The 19062-nt window shown below is 40.8% G+C and overlaps 1 long non-coding RNA gene across 3 annotated transcripts; it reads right to left on the reverse strand.

Moving 5' to 3' along the window:
* Positions 1-244: 244 nt before the first annotated feature.
* LOC143442794 (uncharacterized) lies at positions 245-18676 on the reverse strand. 3 transcript variants are annotated; one of them, XR_013111285.1, is made up of 3 exons: positions 18289-18676; positions 5396-5693; positions 245-847 (listed from the first exon to the last, which is right to left on the reverse strand). It is a non-coding gene; the product is annotated as an uncharacterized LOC143442794 (long non-coding RNA). The 3 variants fall into 3 exon arrangements; XR_013111286.1 differs by lacking the exon at positions 18289-18676 and adding an exon at positions 14501-14564; XR_013111284.1 differs by lacking the exon at positions 18289-18676 and adding an exon at positions 14453-14564.
* Positions 18677-19062: the final 386 nt, after the last annotated feature.

Below are 19062 nucleotides of genomic sequence, written 5' to 3' on the forward strand. Positions count from 1 at the left end.
AAAAAAAAAAAAAAAAAAAAAAAAAAAGCCCTGCTGGTGGTCTTGTTGTGTCCACTTAGATCCAACACAACTCAAAAAACCAGATCAATGCAGTTGGCAAAAACAATTGTAATCAAGCCACTACCCATTGATCAGGGCCTAAGAACAGACTCGGAACCTGAACTGAGATAGGAAGGACCTCAGGGAACTGAAAATTTCTGTATGGTAAAGGATCATCACTCCAGCAAAGCAGCAGCATACAGAGTTGGAAAATATCTTTACTAATTATACATCTGATAGCAGGTTAGTATGTAGAACACACACACACACACACACAAAACCTCAAAAAAAGCTGAACATCAAAAGACCCCAGTAAAAACCGGTGTACAAAACTAAGTACAGGGTTCTCAAAAGATGAAACAGAAATGGCTGAGAAACACTTAAAGAAATGTACAATGACCTTAGCCATCAGGGAAATGCAAATTACAACTATTTTGAGATTTCATCTTATATTTCTCAGAATGCCCAAGATCAATAAAACAAAATGGCAGCACATACAAGAAAAGATGTAGAAAAAGGGAAGCATTTATTTATGGCTGGTGGGAGTACCAAACTGTACAGCCACTATGGAAGTCAGTGTGGCAGTTCCTTGGGAAGCTGAGAATAGATCTACCTGAAGACCCAGCTATACCAGTTTGGGGCATCTCCCCAAAGGACTCTCCATCTTTCATCTGAGATAATTGCTCATCCATGTCCATCGCTGTTCTATTCATCATAGGCAGGAATTGGAAACAAGCTAGATGTACATCAATGGAACGGTGTGTCCTTTGCTTTCCCATCCGTAGTCAGCCTTCTTAGAACCAGCTTGCTATGGAAAACATCAAGGGGAAGGTGCAGATGACCGAGGCAGCTCTTCCTATTCAAACGGTAGCTTAAGGGCAAGTCTCTCTTCATGGGGAACCCACACATCCCCAGCACAAAATGCTATGGTTTTACTGATGTTGATGTCTTCCAATGTGAAAAATACCATACTCATAAATATGACAGCTTGGAGAAAAAGTCATGTTTGTTGTCTCATTTTTGTGTGTGTTTCCACAACATTGTATGCAGTCTGTTTAGTGTCTTACTGTAATTAAAATAGGTCTGTGGGTGCACTGAAGTTGTGGATAGTTGATAGAGATAAGGAAAACAGAGTAAAGGCATTCCAGAGTGACACATACAGATAGGGAAAAGATGCTTCCTATTCAAAAATACAGATCAGGTCAGTCTCAAACTCAAAGGCTTCACGCTTGTCAACTCTTCTCTGATCGCACCCAAGATATCAATGCAACCCAAGTCATTGCATTGCACTGATATCTTATTGATATCATTGTGTTGCATGGGTATCTAAATCTTGTCAAACACAAGATTTAGGATGCCTACTCAAGTTAGGCATCCTAAATCTGAAAATCTAAAATCTAAATTTTCAAAGTCCTAAGCTTTTTTAGTACCAATGTGACACTCTCCACTATGAGTGGAAAATCATACCTTTGACGTTATAAAATGGGCCATAGGCAAAGCACAGGTGCACTAAGAATATTGTATAAAGTTACTTTTTGACTCTCTCTCTATATATATATGTATATGTATATGTATATGTATATATATGTATTATATATGAAATATAAATGAACTTCATTTTAGTTTAAGGGTTTTTCCCCAAGTTATTTCGGGCCAACCTTGAATTCACAGAGATCTGTCTGCCCCTGCCTCTCTAGTCCTGGAATTTCAGGTGTAAACCATCACGTCTGACTTGCATTTAACTTTGGGTTTTGGTTTGGTTTGGTTTAAGTACTATCAGTACCACTTCTTGCTTGGAGATAGTAACTTTTTGAGATGTGCAATATGAAATATATACAATATTTGGATTCTGGCTATCCACATTTTTATTGACCAGAAAGACAGTATTGCATACAGTTTGTAAAAGAGGACATTAGCGTCTAACTTTACATAGGAAACGCTAATTTCTAATCATACTGACTGCTTAAGGTCAAATGGCTAGTTGCTGGTGGCCATCCAAAGTAGAGCCCGTTCTCAGAATAGCTTTGTTTTTGCATGCCTGTTTGATTGTTTTTCAAGACAGGGTTTCTCTGTGTAGCCCTGGCTATCCTGTAACTAGCTCTGTAGACCAGGATGGCCTCAAACTTACTGAAATCCACCTGCCTCTGCCACCTGAGTGTAGGAATTAAAGGCATATGTCACTACTTCCTAGCTCTAGAATATTTTTCTTTATGCCTCCATTAAATTAGATAAAACACAACCTGAACTTGTTAAAATGGAAAACAACTAATGAAGAATTCAAACGTTGGTCTTCCAGGCTATAGATAACCAAGTTAAAGCCCCCCACCCCATTTTTCCAAGAAAAAACAACATGTGTTTTTACCAAAAATGATTTGGACCTCTGTCTATTCTTTCAGAGTGTAGACAACGTTTCCAAAAAGTCTAGAGGTGAATTCGAGTGCTCTCCTCACAATGAAGCATTTCTTCACAATGCTTCTGCCTCTAGCATCTGGCATCTGCCCCCTCTCTAATGCTCGGCAGAACAGAGAAAGCAGTCCCAGGTGATATGAAATTGGAGTTACCAGCTTATTTGAATTAAATTCAGGAGTAAGTATATTTCCTCATACCACCTGTTGCTTTTTTTAAATTGCGAAATTTATCTTTGCATGAGGAAAAGATACATAGGAATCTTGATAGACTAACATTGTCTTATTGTTAATGCTACCTTGTTTTCCAAGAAAAAGAAGAGCACAAAGAGCAGGTCAGGTGGTACACTCTGGAGAATAAGCCCAGGGGTGTGCTTCTGAGCTATAACTGTTTAGGACTATTGGCTTTGTTTTCAAAGGGAGAGATAAGAGTAAACCCAATGGGCTACTCAGATTGTTGCTGAACACAACCTCAGGCAGTCCTATGTAGGGTGTCTATAAACATGTACAGATCTGTATGCCTTAACTTTATATATTATGCAAAAGTTTGCATATAAGGTTATTACATGCAAAGTGACCAATGAATGCTCTTCTTTGTGGAATATTCATTATATCTAGATCACCAATACATGAAATGACAATGAAATGCTTTTGATACCTGTCTCTGCTTCCCAAGTGCTGAGATTAAAGGTGTGTACCACCTCTGCTAGGCCACATTTTCATTTTTAGTACATAAAATAAATAAGTTTGGACACTGAAGAGATGGCTCAGCAGGTAAGAGTACTGGCTGGGGCTGGAGAGATGGCTCAGCAGCACCGCCTGCTCTTTCAGAGGTCCTAAATTCAGTTCCCAGCAACCACATGGAGGCTCACAACCATCTGTAATGGGATTCAATGCACTCTTCTAGTGTGTGTCTGAAAGACAACTGTACTGTACTCATATAAATAAAAAAAATAAATCTTAAAAAAAGAGTACTGGCTGTTTTTGAAAAAACCAGGATTCATTTCCCAGAACCCATGCGGCAGCTTACAGCCATCCAACAACTCCAGTGTCGATGCACCCGATACCCCCGTTAGCCTCCGCAGACAGCACGCATACACACAATGCACATACATGTATGCAGGCAAAACACCTATGCACATAAAATAAAAATAAATAAATTATTTTCTTAAATTAAGGAAAATAAGCTTGTTCATGCCTTTCTAAATATGATGATATTTTAATCACACACAGAAGTTATGATTCTACAAAAACTGAAGTGACTCTCAAGACACAGGAAACCAACATTTAAGGAAACTTGGTACATGTAGCAATATATAAGAGGTAGTATGGGTCCATAAATTATTTTATTACATCAAGAACAGTCACTTCTCTTGCTAAAAAGACATACTTTATTGAAATCTTGATTTGTTCTTTTTATATTCCTTCACTTCAATTTCTATCCTGTGCTGTTCTCCCATGAATCTTCCCTAAACCTAATAGAAGTGGTTCTACCATTAAGATCCACGCTCCCTTCCACATAAAATTTAAACCTACTATGATCCAGAGAACATTGGAAAGTTGGTGTAGACTTGAAGGGCACACGAATGTTCTGGCCTCTCTGTGACTAAATCTGTCTTACATTTTAAGGAAATGGGGAGAAAACAGAAGGAAACAGTGGGTATACTTCAAATGTGGGCAGGGGCTTGAAGAGGAAAGGTTGTGACCACTCTGCCTATGATTGGGGCTTACACCAGCTCACCACTAGCTAGGTAGAACAGACATGGTGTCCACAGAAAATTAAAAAACGAAAAAATGTCAGGCTGTTGAGGCTCTGAAGTTCCTTGAAGGTAACTGAGGAGAGCAACATTGGAAGACTAGAGAAAACAGGAACTACAGTGTGGGGAAAGTAAAATTCTAGGAAAGTAGAATTGTGAAATATGTTCCCTCTAGATGCCAAAATGTTTCCCCTATATAGCAACAGTTTTGAGAACTCTAGAATTTTGGTTTCTTTTAAAAACACAGAAATACCAGAAGAATGTGTGTTTGGTTTAACCCTGGGTGTGGGATATGGGGCTTCTTTCAGCTGTCCACAGCAGCTGACTATGTTTTGCCTCGCACTCTAGGGGAAGCATGGTTTTGCCACCTTCAGATAGTTTCTGTGATTGTGTGACATTTGGAATGCTGGGAACTTTTCAGAGGGTCTATAAATGCTAGAGTCCCAATAGACAGGGTGGGTAGTGGTCGTTCAGGGGAATTGTTTGCAATTTGTTAGTAGTCGTGCTCAAAGAAGAAACTAAAGGAAAGAAATTAGATTCAGGAATCTCTAGCTCTCTCTCTCTCTCTCTCTCTCTCTCTCTCTCTCTCTCTCTCTCTCTCCTCTATCCTTCCTTCTTTCTCTCCTATCTAGTGACAGGGGCAAAACTGGGGGTATAAAGAGCAGGAAAAAGAAGAACCCGCAGAGTAGCAAAGACCAGTTACAACACTCTTATAGCAAGAAAATTAAAACCTAGCCAAGCAGTGGTGGTGCATGATTTTAGTCCCAGCACTTGGGAGGCAGAAGCAGGTCAGTCTCTGAGTTTGAGGCCATCTTGATGTACAGAGTGCGTTCCAGGACACCCAGAACTACACAGAAAAACCCTGCCTAAATAAATAAATAACAATCTCAAGTGTTTTGTTGAAGTGACTTGGTTATATTTGAAGTCTACTGTTGTCCTCAAGAAAGTAGACATCAGACTGCCCATGTCACAACCTTAGTTGGGAATCCTGGGAACTCGATGACACCACAGACTATCTCAATTCTGTTTGATGAAATATTTTTTGTCTGGTGTTACGTGTGTAGCTCACTCAGGCATATTCCCCAGAGCAAATATTATTCTAGACACAACAAATTAAAAGAAGCACAATTCCCACTAGATTCCTCTGCTCTACAAACAGACCCTAGACTTAATTATCCTTACAAGACAATTTACCTTAGGTCTCAGAGGATGCAAGGGGTAACCCTCAGAAACCCCAGCTTCCCTCAACATCATCAGATCCCACTTGTCGGCTGGGCTGTGGTTATTCTTCCTTGTGATGCTGAAGAAGAACGTATCTCTGACTAAGGTCTCAGCTTTCCCGTTGCTTGTTCCTTCTACATTCCTTCCTTCGTCAGCCTGGGTAAGCGGGTGGCCATCCAATGGCTCAATGGTGTAATAGACTACCTTCCCCCTTTGTGAGTCTCACAAAGGATCAGAAAGAACGTTCTCTCAGTCAGTGCGGGGGACCATTCTAGCAAATGGGATAGAAAAAAACAAACTTTAAAATAAAAGCAGCTAGGAGATGTTCTTCAACCTAATCATGCTTTCCTTTCACTTACCAGCCTACTGGTTTTCACATCTTAAAGGAATTTACACAGAATTTTTAATTAATTAAGTGTTATTAATGTGTTGCTGGCATGTAATGCCTGTGTGAGGGTACCAGATCCTCTGGAACTGAAATTACAGACAGTTGTGAGCTGCCATGTGGGGCTTGGGAATTGAACCTGGGTCCTCTGAGAGAACAGCAAGTGCTCTTGACTACTGAGCCATCTCTCCAGCCCACATAGGAAGTTTTGTGTGCTTTGAGATGCTAATGGTAAAGAAAATGTGAACTTCAAAAAAACAAAACACAAAGAACAATATCAGAACAATGGATCCAGGACATGTTAGGTATTTGGTTAAGTATTTGGTTACATATTTATATAAGTATTGTAACACAACAAACTAAAATGTCTGTCATCTTGTATTTTATGATACTACGGGAAAATAGCTTCATTAAAACAAAGTCTGAACCAAGTCTAAAGTGATTAGTAGCATTTGAGATGACAAATGGAAAGAATTTTGAATTGTAGCTAAAATAAATACCACTTGAAAGTGACTATGGACAAAAACAGCTACATGTGCTATAAAATTAAAAAGAAAGGCTGACAAAGCTGGGTGGTGGTGGCACACGTCTTTAATCCCAGCACTTGGGAGGCAGAGACAGGCAGATTTCTGAGTTCGAGGCCAGCCTGGTCTACAGAGTGAGTTCCAGGACAGCCAGGGCTACACAGAGAAACCCTGTCTCGAAAAAACAAAAAAACAAAAAAACAACAACAACAAAAAAGAAAGGCTGGCAAGATAATTTATGTGACCATTTGTGTGACACAATGTTTAGAGAAATAACTATGGTTAATAGGATAGAAGCTAATTACATATGCCCATCTGATTAATCCTAGAATCTGTTCATTCATGCATTCATCCAGGGCTCTCTCTCTCTCTCTCTCTCTCTCTCTCTCTCTCTCTCTCTCCCTTCAGGGTTTCTCTGTATAGTTCTGGCTGTCCTGGAACTTGCTCTGTACACCAGGCTAGCTTCAAACTCAGATCCGCCTGCTTCTGCTGGGATTAAAGGCATGTGCTGCCACAACCCCATTCACGTACTAGTTAAATTGTACACAGGCCAAAACTGAGTCTCTGGGAAACATAAACTCCTAAAGTACTTGTAAGGCACAGATAGAGGAGGCCTGAGAGTGACTGGCATGTGGAACACAAATGGAATATAGTAACAAGGGCAGATGATGGGAAGTCTCACAGAGAAAATGACAGCTGTCAAGAAGCCACATCCAGCAAGTGTAAGTAAGGAAAGGCAGACACTCACCCGCACAAAGGTGGTAGGTGGAAGTCAGTGCTTTTATTGCAAAGTGCTGACAGTGGTGGAGGGAATTACTCTGATGAGAGGAAATAACACATAGGCCATGCTGAGGCTCTGAGGGTTCTAATGGGCTGTAATATAGGGTGGTCCAATAAGAACTGCAACTTGTGAAGATTGCTCAGGATTAGTGTGAATGAGATATTAGCTCCGTGTGGGTGTGAACAGGATCATACGCAATATATGTGTGCCACTTAAAATACAAATATGTATACATTTTTAAAAAGTCATTCACAGCGTTACGGGGAGAAGGGCCAGTTTCAGAAAAGACAGGAGACGTCTTTATGTTTACACTTCAGGCAGATGCCTAGCAAAGAAACAGCCTCCATAGTGACAAAATAGCACTAAACAGAATCACGCAGAAAGAAATAAAAAATTAGAGAAGGATGGAAATGGGAAGAATTGTGTTTCCAGGGTGAGGTTTGCTAAGTAGAGAAGGCTCATTCTGAAAGTGGTGGGTACCATCCAAAGATCTGGATCCTGGTCTGACAAAGAGGAGAGGAGAGAACACTACCAACACCACCATTCCTCTCCCTTTCCCTCTCCTCAGATCTCTCTCTCTCTCTCTCTCTCTCTCTCTCTCTCTCTCTCTCTCTCTCTCTCTCCTCCCTCTCTCTCTCTCTCTCTCTCTCTCTCTCTCTCTCTCTCTCTCTCTCTCTTTCTCTCTGCTACACGAACACAATATGACAGGCTGTTTCACGCTTGTGCCACTATAGTTATTGCCATTTTTGTAGTCACACATTTTCTGCTTGCTGGACTCTACCCCCAAATTATGAGTCACAATAAACCCTTTCTCTGTAAGTAGCCTTTGATGTGTTGAAGCAATGAGAAAAGTAGCTAATACAGAAAAGTCATTCATAGGTCTGGGGCTTTTGTAGGCTGTTGTAGAAAGAACGTGTACAGACTAGAGTTATGGGTTACGGAATCCCTGGCTTGGACTGCTGAGGACAAAGCTTAATGAACTTTCTAGTGGGAAATGACAATACCAAAATAAGAGGAGTGAAGATAATAGATATCCAAAGCATGAAGTTTATAGGGAAATGGACTCTATGACAGCAGGACTGGAGACCGTTCATGTTATATCCCAAGCAAAAAATCTGCTGTATTGTTCCCATGTCCTGAAAACTTGAGAGAGGTTGAATTTAAAAGAAGTTGACTAAGATGTTTAGGAGAGGAAATTTCAGGAGGCTAAAATCCTGTCTGTGTCATTGCAGCTGCAACTGATACATAGATCAGTGCAGACGCATCAAGACCTGCATTAGAGGGTTATGAAGGGTGACCTAGGGACAAGGCATCATCATCAAAGACTCCAATTGATGAAAATTCAAATTTATTTAAAAAAAAAAAAGAGCAGAGAAGGCAGATGAATGGTTCTCCAATACTGGCTGATGCATCCATGAATGAGCTGCACAATGTAAATGAAAGTAACCAGCGGCAAGTTTGTAATACTGGGTTATGGAGTTTTTCTAAGGCATTGAATCTAGTTGAAATTAACATAAAACAAGGAAAATGATGGGTATCAAGGTATAGGATTGGGGTGGACATGGAGAGATTGCTTACTGGGTTTAGTTTGAGGGTGTTGTTCTTCTTTCGTTGGTTGGGTTTTTTTGTTGTTGTTTTATACAGCCCTGGCTCTCCTGAAACTTGCTTTGTAGACCAGGCTGACCTCTAACTCACAGAGATCTGCCTGCTTCTGCTTCCTTAGTGCTGGGATGCAAGGTGTGCACAACTGCCATCTTGCTAGTTTGAGTTTGATAAATCAAAATGTTCTAGACATGGATGGTGACAAGAGTTGAGCAAGCATATAAATGCACTTAATAGGATAAAACTCTGTGTTACATACAGCTTACAGTAATTTAACATCATCTGTACATTGAGAAATTCTACCTCATGGGTTCCCGATAGAAAGAGGTCACAGGGTTATATGGCTACATCATAAATATTAACCCCCATCTTTTCATTTGCATCCATCCTTCACCTGCATGGATTTAAATGACACATTATGAGCTATTTAATTATGAAATATATTCTTGAGATATGCTGGATACAAGGACTGTGTGATACTTTCCATATGACATGGCGGTAGTATGAATACGGTAGAAGAACTCAAAAAAATGTTGTGGGAAGACTTTTTTATAAAAATAAATTGTGGGGTAGAGAAACCGAGTGAAAGATTTGCCTAGGCAGATTGCTAGTTGAATTAATGGGGTTATATCAATTTTTCATTAGGTTTAAGAAATCCAAGTTCTAACTAAGCTTACTCGATAGGAAACGGTTCTGCAGTATATAAAGTCAGCTGGGTATTAGAGAAATACTCAAAAGTATTATGGAGAATAATTTACCATTTGTCTTAGGAGTACTAGTGCTGTAATGAAACACTGACACCAAAAAGCAAATTGGGGAGTAAAGGGTTTATTTGGCTTACACTTCCACAGCACCGTTCATCATAGAAGGAAGTCAGGACAGGAACCCAAACAGGGCAGGAACCTAAAGGCAGGAGCTGATACGGAGATCATGTAGGGGTGCTGCTTACTGGCTTGCTCCCCTTTGATTGCTCAACCTACCAGGACCCAGGACCACCAGCCCAGGGTGTCCACAGCTACAGTGGGCTGGGACCTCCCACAGCAATCACCAATTAAGAAAATTCCCGTCGGGCTGGAGTGATGGCTTAGCACTTAAGAGCACTGACTGCTCTTCCAGTGGTCCTGAGTTCAATTCCCAGCAACCACATGGTGGCTCACAACCATCTGTAATGGGATCTGATGCCTTCTTCTGATTTGTCTGATGACAGCAACAGTGTACTCATATACATACAATAAATAAATCCTTAAAAAAAAATGCCCTTCAGTTTGCCTGCAGCCTAATCTTGTGGAAGCTTTTCCTCAACAAAGGTTTTCTCTTCTCAGATGACTTTAGCTTGTGTTAAGTTGACATAAAGCTATCTAGCACATCACTGCATATGGAGTTTTGAGGATTTTCCCATGGAGTTATTAAAGCAGAAAAGTCTCATCTATCCTAATAACCTGTATGATTCCTTTGAGGCATAAATAATGCATGTGACGAAGAAAGGACAAAACATGAGTTTTCCCAATACATTCGAATGCTGGGCTTCTCCTATTATCCATCTGTGGCTAGCGATCCCATCTTTGGCATGGTCCTGGTCTCTTACATCTTCACCTTAATGGGAAACACGTCCATTATTTTTCTCTCCCTCATGGACCCCAGACTCCAGACACGGATGTACTTTTCCCTGGATAACCTCCCTGTCCTGGATCTCTGTCTCACTTGCCCCACTTTGCCACAGATGTTGCTTGACTTCCTGGGCCCAGAGAAGCCGATTGCTGCCGGGGTGCATCACACAGGTCTATATTTTCAGCCGAGTGGGCTGCACTGAATGTGCCCTGCTGGCAGTAATGGCCTTTGATTACTACCCTAAGACATAAGATTTTACATCTAGAAGGCCTTGATTACAAAAGGAGACAACAGGGAGTAAAGCCAATGAACTTGTCAGATTGTTGCTGAGCATAGCTCTGAACATACTTACGACTGAGTACATACTCATAGTCTCATATGAGTACTACCTCATAGTCTCAGGGTTCATTCTACTGTTCTTAAGAATCGTGATGACAAACGTGTGTGTGTGTGTGTGTGTATACACACACATATGGTGTGTTTGTGTGAGAGAGAGAGAGGAGAGAGAGAGGGAGAGAGAGAGAGAGAGAGAGAGAGAGAGAGAGAGAGAGAGAGAGAGAGAGAGAGAGACTGAGTAGATACAGGTAAAATTCTTACATCACCTAACCAATAACTTTTCTGCTCCTGGAAACTCCCAGGAAAGAAAATAGACTGTTCTACAAAAATGCAGAAGCCAAAGGCAGTGGCTACTTGATAGAACTTGTTACTAAATAGTATCCTTATCCATAGTAACCTTATCCATCTGCCTCCATCTCCATGGAAAGAAAGCATGTTTCCATAGTGACTCAGTGTCTTCTTTAGACAATGATGCTCTGCCCTTCAATTCTTAGATGCATTCTGTGGCTGCGAATCTTTCCCAACAGACCCACTGTTTCTTTAAAATCCTCTTGTGCTTTAAATTCCAAGTATAAATGTCTGCAGGGCACTTTGCTTTAATATATAAACAGAAAACATAGATAGCAATAAGAGAAGATTGTATTTTGAAGCAACTCAGCTCAATGAATTAGCGGTTTGTTGAGAGTCAGGCTCATTCAACATTTTCCCTGAGGCTCCGATGCTTGGAGAAGGAACATAATTCCTCGTCTAAAATCAAGAACATACTTGGCAAAGCCAGTAACAGCCTGAAGCCAGGGTCTTGGGGGACGGAGGTCTGTGGCTTTGGATCCTGAGAAATCCTCTTAGCTTAGGTTATCAGTTCCAAGGTAATTATGTCTTGGTCTGTGACAAACTTGAGAGATTTTGTGTTCCTTTTGTACAACATTGTTTGATTAGCTTCTTGCTGATTTTATTCTATTGTACAGTAGCTTTCTGCTAATTCTGTCCCATCCCCAACGCTGAATATGGTTTGTATATAAGAGTCTGTACTTAATAAGCTGGCTTGGCATAGGCATAGCTTGTGCAATAGCTCCCGAACTCTGCTTACTTACTTTTATCTTTTCATCCTCTTATCTTCCTTCCTAGTATCGCTGGAGAAAGACCAGCTGGGCCAGGTCAATGGATTTTCTAGAATTCTCTTTGGATTGACTTCTCTTCATCCAGAAGACAAATTGATTATGCTCTAGATACCTGCTACGGACTGAATATTTATCTCCTTCCCTCCCACCCTGATACACATCTCCATGGGAAGGCGTTAGTAGTTGTGGTCTTAAGTATTGGTTCCTGACAGTATATCAGTGTATTCCCCATAATTAGATCAAGACTCTTGAAGAAATAGAAGTTAGAAAAATGGCAAAAATCTGGAATCCAGAAAGAGGAGTTTTGAGTATAAACCACCTCTGCCAAGCCCACAGAACTATGAGAAGCAAATGCCTGTTGTTTAAAACTACCAAGTGTGCAGCACTCATGATCACAGCTAGGAAGAATAGGATGTTCTGCACAAAGATGCCCTCTTTCCCTCCCTGTTGAAGCAGGAGCCTGTTATACACTGAGATGTGGAACATACTTAGCAGGACTTGTCTCCATAGAAGTCTCACCCCAGAGCAGGCAAGATGTGCAACCCTCAGTGAGGTAAAAAGGAGTCTTCAAGTTGATACATACCTCATACTGTGCCATTTGCACATTGAGCAGTAAGTACATCCGGAGACACTGTGAGTCATAAGAAATGAATGAGAAGGTGAGCACCAGTGCACTGGTTCTGCTAGGGCAGAGTGGCCAACATACCAAAGTGATATGTAATGGTCTGTAGTTTGACGTGTGAATATGCATTTATTCAATATCTTTTGAATGTTATCAAAAGATGTTTGGGTCTGTGAAATCTTTATGCAAATTGAGAGGCCAAATCTTTTAAGTTCAGACTCCATTTTAGAGAACTGGAGTTTGAACTCAGGTAAACTAACAGGCTAGTACCTAGCATTAGTTTCCAAGTTGCCCCCCCCCCCAACAAAACTCAAGCCTAGCTCCAGTCTCTAGGATAATCCCCAACAAGACCAGCATCTCCAGGTTACACCCTCAAAAAGACCAGTGTCTCCAGGTTATTCCCCCAACAAACCTGCACACCCAGGTTACAAGCTAACCTCCTGCCTAACAACACCAATGCAGAAGGAAGCAGAGATTAAGTTTATGATTTGACACTCAGCACCAACCAGTTATGTTAAAGGCCATGATAGCTTTCCAATTAGATGCTTTCACACTTATCCCCCACTTCTGCTTACTATAAAACCTTGCCCTGATAGATATTCCGGGCTCCCCCACCACCAAAACTGTCCTGCATGACAGCGGCATATTGGGGGTCCCAAGCTAACTCGAATAGAATAAAGAGCCTGTTGTGAGTTGCATCAGATTGGCTCCTGTCTGTTTTGTTTTGTTTTGGAATCAAACACTTCCTTGGCTCTACAAAATCTCTAGAAGAATGACTGAGCTATGAAAAACAATGACCTCACTAAGTCATTGGAGGAATGACTCAATAATTAATATCACTTGCTGCTTTTCCAGAGGCATCCTGCACTCACATTACACACACACACACACACACACACACACACGTGTATAAATAAAAATAAATCTCAGAAACTGTAGCTTCATATTTTACATAGTTTTTAGATGCTGCCAAAATGAACTTGGTTCATTCATTAAACAGCCACAAGGGCTGAGTGGTTTTGCTCATTTCCACCATCACTCCGAGATTCATGCTGTAACTGTAAAATCTACATGCTGCATCCCCAAAGCAAACAATCTCCCCCAAACACACAGAGACTTAACAGGGTTTTGAAACAATAATATAGAATTTTCTGCTCACAGTACTAAAGCCCCTAAAACAAATATTCGAAACAACCTTTGTGTTTCAACACAAGATGGTAGGCAAGGAAGGTGTCCTTTAGAGATGGGGGTGCCTGTAGCTTCACAGATGCGGCGTCCCCACAGCTTCTGTAATGCTTTAAACTTAAAGGGCACTCACAGTGAACTTGAAGAGCAGAACCCTAAAGGCAGACTTCCCTCTGCAGACAGCTAGTGATTGAAGTGGTGGGAGATGTAAACCCTGAGCTGAGTTTTTAAAGTACTTTTGAACTTCGTGATTGAAGAGAGAAACAGCTACAATATTCCAGAAGCATCAAAAACACCCAGGTAAACGCAGAGTTCAAAGAAAACAGATAAACATGGCACATCACAGGTACAGTAATGAATTTACTCCATGAGATTGCCATGCCTGTAACAGACAGTGGAATTCATTAGGCTGTGTGCCCATTAGAGCTGGATGTCAAAGACTGCTCTTGGCACAGTAAGTAAACAACAATAGCTAAGCTGACAGTTAATATTTAAACGAGGTGAATGACAAACTAGAGAGATAGAAATAACAAAGAACAGCATGCCCCTCCCCAGCTATTTCCTTTCCAGCCTCATGACTTATGGAAGTAAGTGATCAGAACAGGGAGAGTAATCTTTGTATGTTTTAAATTAGACACGTAAAAGAATTAGGGTAAAGGATGCCTACTTAGCCACTTCTCAATCAGCTTCACCCACAGTTTTGATTGAGACTGTTGTGAAGTGGAAACTTCTGGTTTCTTTGGAAACACATGAAGGAACGTTTTGCTGAAGTGGACGTAGGTGAAAGGATTTTTTGCTAAAGCAAGCACGTGAAAGGACACATGATGAAGAATTCTTTGCTAATGACACACATTTCTTGGTTTGCTTACATGCACTGTTGAGCTCCATTTGTCAGGACTCCATAGAAAGAAACATACCAAAAATCTTCTAGAGAGGTTCCTACAGCTTCTTGGCGCTTCCTCGGACTCCGGCCGATTAGCACAGTAATGTCAGCTGACACATACTCATGTGTAGTTTTGCTAAGACAGACTCATGTGCTGAGGCAAGACGTGGAGGACACGTGATGTTTGGAAGGAGTATAAGTAGGACTCAGTGGACAGTGACGGGGCTTAGCTTGCTTGCATAGCTAGCTTTGCAACTCTTCTTGGTCTCACATCTTTGCTGATCTTCGATTCACTGAGAAAGGCAAGTCAAAGAACTCCTGGTATCCCTGGTGATCCTGGTCCCTTCCTGCTAACTCAATTTGGCTGAGGCCTGGCTGTCTCATCTAGGTCATGCCACCACTGCTGATTTCTGGTTGCTATCCCAATGCTACCAAACTGGACTGCTGGTATATTTGTGTAGTGTTTGCGAGTGGATCAAGCCACCACTGATGATTTCTGTGAACTGAACTGCTGATTTCCTGACAACACAGATGGGATTTGCTCCAAAGAACAATTTCTAAACAGGTCCACTGCCCCCGTATCCTAATAATGGTTCTTTTCCACTACCTCTGGTGAGTGATGGACTAGAAGGGAAGTTAAAGCATTTAAAAATTGGGGCTGGAGAGATGGCTCAGCAGTTAAGAGCACTGACTGCTCTTCCAGAGGTCCTGAGTTCAATTCCCAGCAACCACATGGTGGCTCACAACCATCTGTAATGGGATCTGACACCCTCTTCTGGTGTGTCTGAAGACAGCTACCAGTGTACTCACATAAACTAAATAAATGATTTTTTAAAAAAAGCATTTAAAAATCATTATTAAAAGTAGGTTGAGAAAAATTAAAGACTACACAGTTGAAACCATTAGGTCACCATTTTCCACATAGTTCTTTTTTTTTTTTATCTATAGGAATTGCAGGCCTAGATATAGAACGTGATGTTGTGATTTCTACATATAGTGTGGAATGTCAAGAGTGAAACCATCTATTCATCGTCTCACACATTTGTACAGTTCGTGATGTAGACAGCTTAGATGACCCTCCAAGCCACGTTCTGCTCACGATCAGCTCTGTTCACTGTGTCCAAATGTTAGAAGCCAGAGTGTAGCAGAGATGCCTGCCCACTCGTGTTCATTTCTAGACTAGTCAAAGGAGGACAGCATTCATCAAGGGGAAAATGGAGAAAGAAAAGGTGGCAGTATACAAAATAGGTTAGTAGTCCTCCCTAAAACTGAAATTCTACCATTTGTGACATCATGGCTGGATTAGGGTAACACAAGGTAAAGTGAGGTAAGCCAAACAGAAAAACAAATACTGTCCTCAACTGTTTGCAACATAAGACCTTTGGCTGATCAACACTGAGAGCAGCACCAGAAGCCTGGGCTTAGGGAAACTGGGAAAAGTTGTCAAGCTTGGGTTAAATTAGAAAGATACTCTTGGTTAATTTAAGGTCCTTTGTTTACTCTCTCTCTCTCTCTCTCTCTCTCTCTCTCTCTCTCTCTCTCTCTCTGTGTGTGTGTGTGTGTGTGTGAGAGAGAGAGAGAGAGAGAGAGAGAGAGAGAGAGAGAGAGAGAGAAAGAGAGAGAGAGACTACATATTTAAGCTCAGGAAGCATAATTTTGGTATTATTTAATTTTTAGCAAACCTGGTTCTCATCTACCAGATTTACAGTCTTACTTTTCATCTGAAAGTCCTCTTAGTTAAATAAGTATTTTAAATATCTCTCTAGGGCTGGGCATAAGGCATACTGACAATCCAATCACTCAGAAAGCCAAGGCAAGATTACTCAAGGTCAATTTGGGCTACACAGTAGAAGGAGAGTGACTGTCCTCAAGTAGACAAAAATGATGAATGTCCACAAAGACGTTAAGACAGGTATATGGTGTACAAAGGCAGGTATATGGTGAACATATTTTTATACATTTTATAAAATGCTTTGAAACAGTACTACAATGATGGGTGATTGGCTTACTTGCAGTTTTAGTCCATACTGCATTTTACTACATTGCTTTGGTCCTATAACTATTCTTAACATTTGGCAGAGTTCATGGTTGATCAAAGCCACTTAGCTCATGATGAGGAGGACTAGAAAAAGAAAGAGGGGCCAGGAATAACATACACCTTCAGTCACACCAAATTCCTCCAAAACCACATTTCCCAAAAGTCCATCCGGTTACTCCGTTAGGTTAACCCTGACCATAACCGGTTATAAGGTTATCATCCTTATGACCGAATCTCATTTCAAGACTTTCTATCTGAATATTGCTGAATTAAAGCTTAAACTCCCTGTATATGAACTTTAGGGAACATTTCAAATCTAAACTATAAGAAAGCACTCATAGACTGTCTGTAGAAATGTAAATTAACGGCCAGGCGGTGGTGGCGCACGCCTTTAATCCCAGCACTTGGGAGGCAGAGGCAGGCGGATTTCTGAGTTCGAGGCCAGCCTGGTCTACAGAGTGAGTTCCAGGACTACAGAGTGAGTTCCAGGACAGCCAGGGCTATACAGAGAAACCCTGTCTGAAAAAACCAAAAAAATAAATAAATAAATAAATCTTTTTTAAAAAACCCTTAAAAAGTAAATCTTTTTTAAAATCATAAATGGACTTGATCAAGCCTAGTCAGTGTGAATAAAGCAACATAAGATGCATAAATTTATAAAAAAAATCACACTATACTATGAAAATGTATGGTTATTGTCTGTCTGCAAATGTTTTAATAAAAGTAAATAAAACATTTGGGCTTGACAATATACAAAAATATTGGGCAAGGTATTTTGCTCTCTGATGGACTTGTAAACAAGATAAAATAATTCCTACATACATTACACAGTCAAAAATAGGGCAGAAATCTTATTTTGTTTGCTTGTTTGCCAGTTTGTGAAAAGCCCTAAAATGTTACTTGTATGTATGTTTTCAGGGCTGATACTTGGTTTTGGATAATCAGTTGATGTTGATGTGCTTTTCCCTGGGGACACTATTTCTCTCAATCATAGCATTACTTAGTGGCCTGTAATTCTTTGTCTAGGGTTGAGCTTTTCCTGTCTATCTTGGCATGTCTATTGCTGTTTAGGTAGTCAGGCTAGTGAACATATGTGCTTAGCATCAGATATCATTAGCAGACACAACCCCATAGCAAACTCCATGACTTCACTAGGCCTGGGCGATTTCCAGTATTGTGTATGATTCCCCTCTTAGTGAGTCTTTTAAATCCACTCAGAGAGCTGTTGGTTACCACAGACCCAGCATGCCACTACCTTGTCGTTATGGTCACCCTGTCACGCTAGTCACTGTTGTCTGGGTCACACCTTCTGTGTGCTGCCTCTGAAAGAACTCTTCCCAAAATATTTTTCCTCAATGACGCTGGTCTCTTATTAATCAGAGACAATTCTTTAGCCCTAGTTGACCAACCCCCCCCCCCCAGATTCTTAGTTCAAAATATCAAATGGTGCTGATAGAATCTAAGGGATTCTCAAGCTTTCTCTCAAACATCACCAGACAGGTCTCCATTGTCTACACTGTTCTCAGTAATATCTCCAAGTTCTCACAATAGCCCCTTTAAACTCTGAACACTCAATGGCTTTTGTTTCTAGCCCAAAGTTCTAAACTTCCATAATCCTTCCCCAACATAACGTGGTCAGGTCTGCCACAGCTGTAGTCCACCCTTTAGTACCAATTTCTATTTTTCTTAGGTTTCTGTTATTGTGTTAAAATTTCATGACCAACCAACAAACAAATAAACACCCCCCACAAAACCAAAACAAATACAAACAAAAAATACAAAACCAAAAAAGGAGTTTGTCTTCTCTTTCTCCTCTTCTTCTTCCTCTTCCTCCTCCCATCCTCCACCTCTTCTTCCTCCTTCTTTTTTCTGTTTTTTTTTTTTTTTTTTTTTTTTTTTCAAGACGAGTTTTCTGTGTAGAGCTGGAAACTCAGTCCTGGAACTCAGTCTGTAGACCAGGCTGTCCTTAAACTCAGAGATCCAGCTGCTGGGATTAAAGGTATGCACCACCACCTCTGGATTTGAGTTTGCTTCTTCTTACAACTACCAAGCCACACTTGAGGGAAATCAGGGCAGGAACTCAAAACAGGAGCCTGGAGGCAGAAACTGACATGAAGCTATGGAGAAATGCTGCCTACTGACTTGCTTCTCATGGCTTCTTTATCCTGCTTTATATTCAGCCTAGGGCCAGCTGGCCAGAGATGGCACTGCCCACAATGGACTTGGTTTTGTCACATCAATCATTAATCAAGAAAACATCACACAGACTTGCCTACAGGCAAGCTGATGAAAGAACTTTCTCAGTTGGTGTTCCTCTTCTTAAATAACTTAGTCAAGCTGCCAGAAATAAAAATTAAATGACCAACCAAGACAACTGTGGAATAAAATACTTCATCAAGATACCAAAATGTTTCCCTTACGTCAACAAAATAAAATTCTACCCAACAAAGAACGTCTCAATATGCTGCTGAGCTGATAGTAACTTATCAAGAAATATCTCAATAAATCTTCACTACAGTGGACATCAGACTTCCCGAGTCATAGTCAGTGATGGGAAA

The sequence above is a fragment of the Arvicanthis niloticus genome, chromosome 6 (genome assembly GCF_011762505.2).
Source record: "Arvicanthis niloticus isolate mArvNil1 chromosome 6, mArvNil1.pat.X, whole genome shotgun sequence".
Classification (NCBI taxonomy): Eukaryota; Metazoa; Chordata; class Mammalia; order Rodentia; family Muridae; genus Arvicanthis; species Arvicanthis niloticus.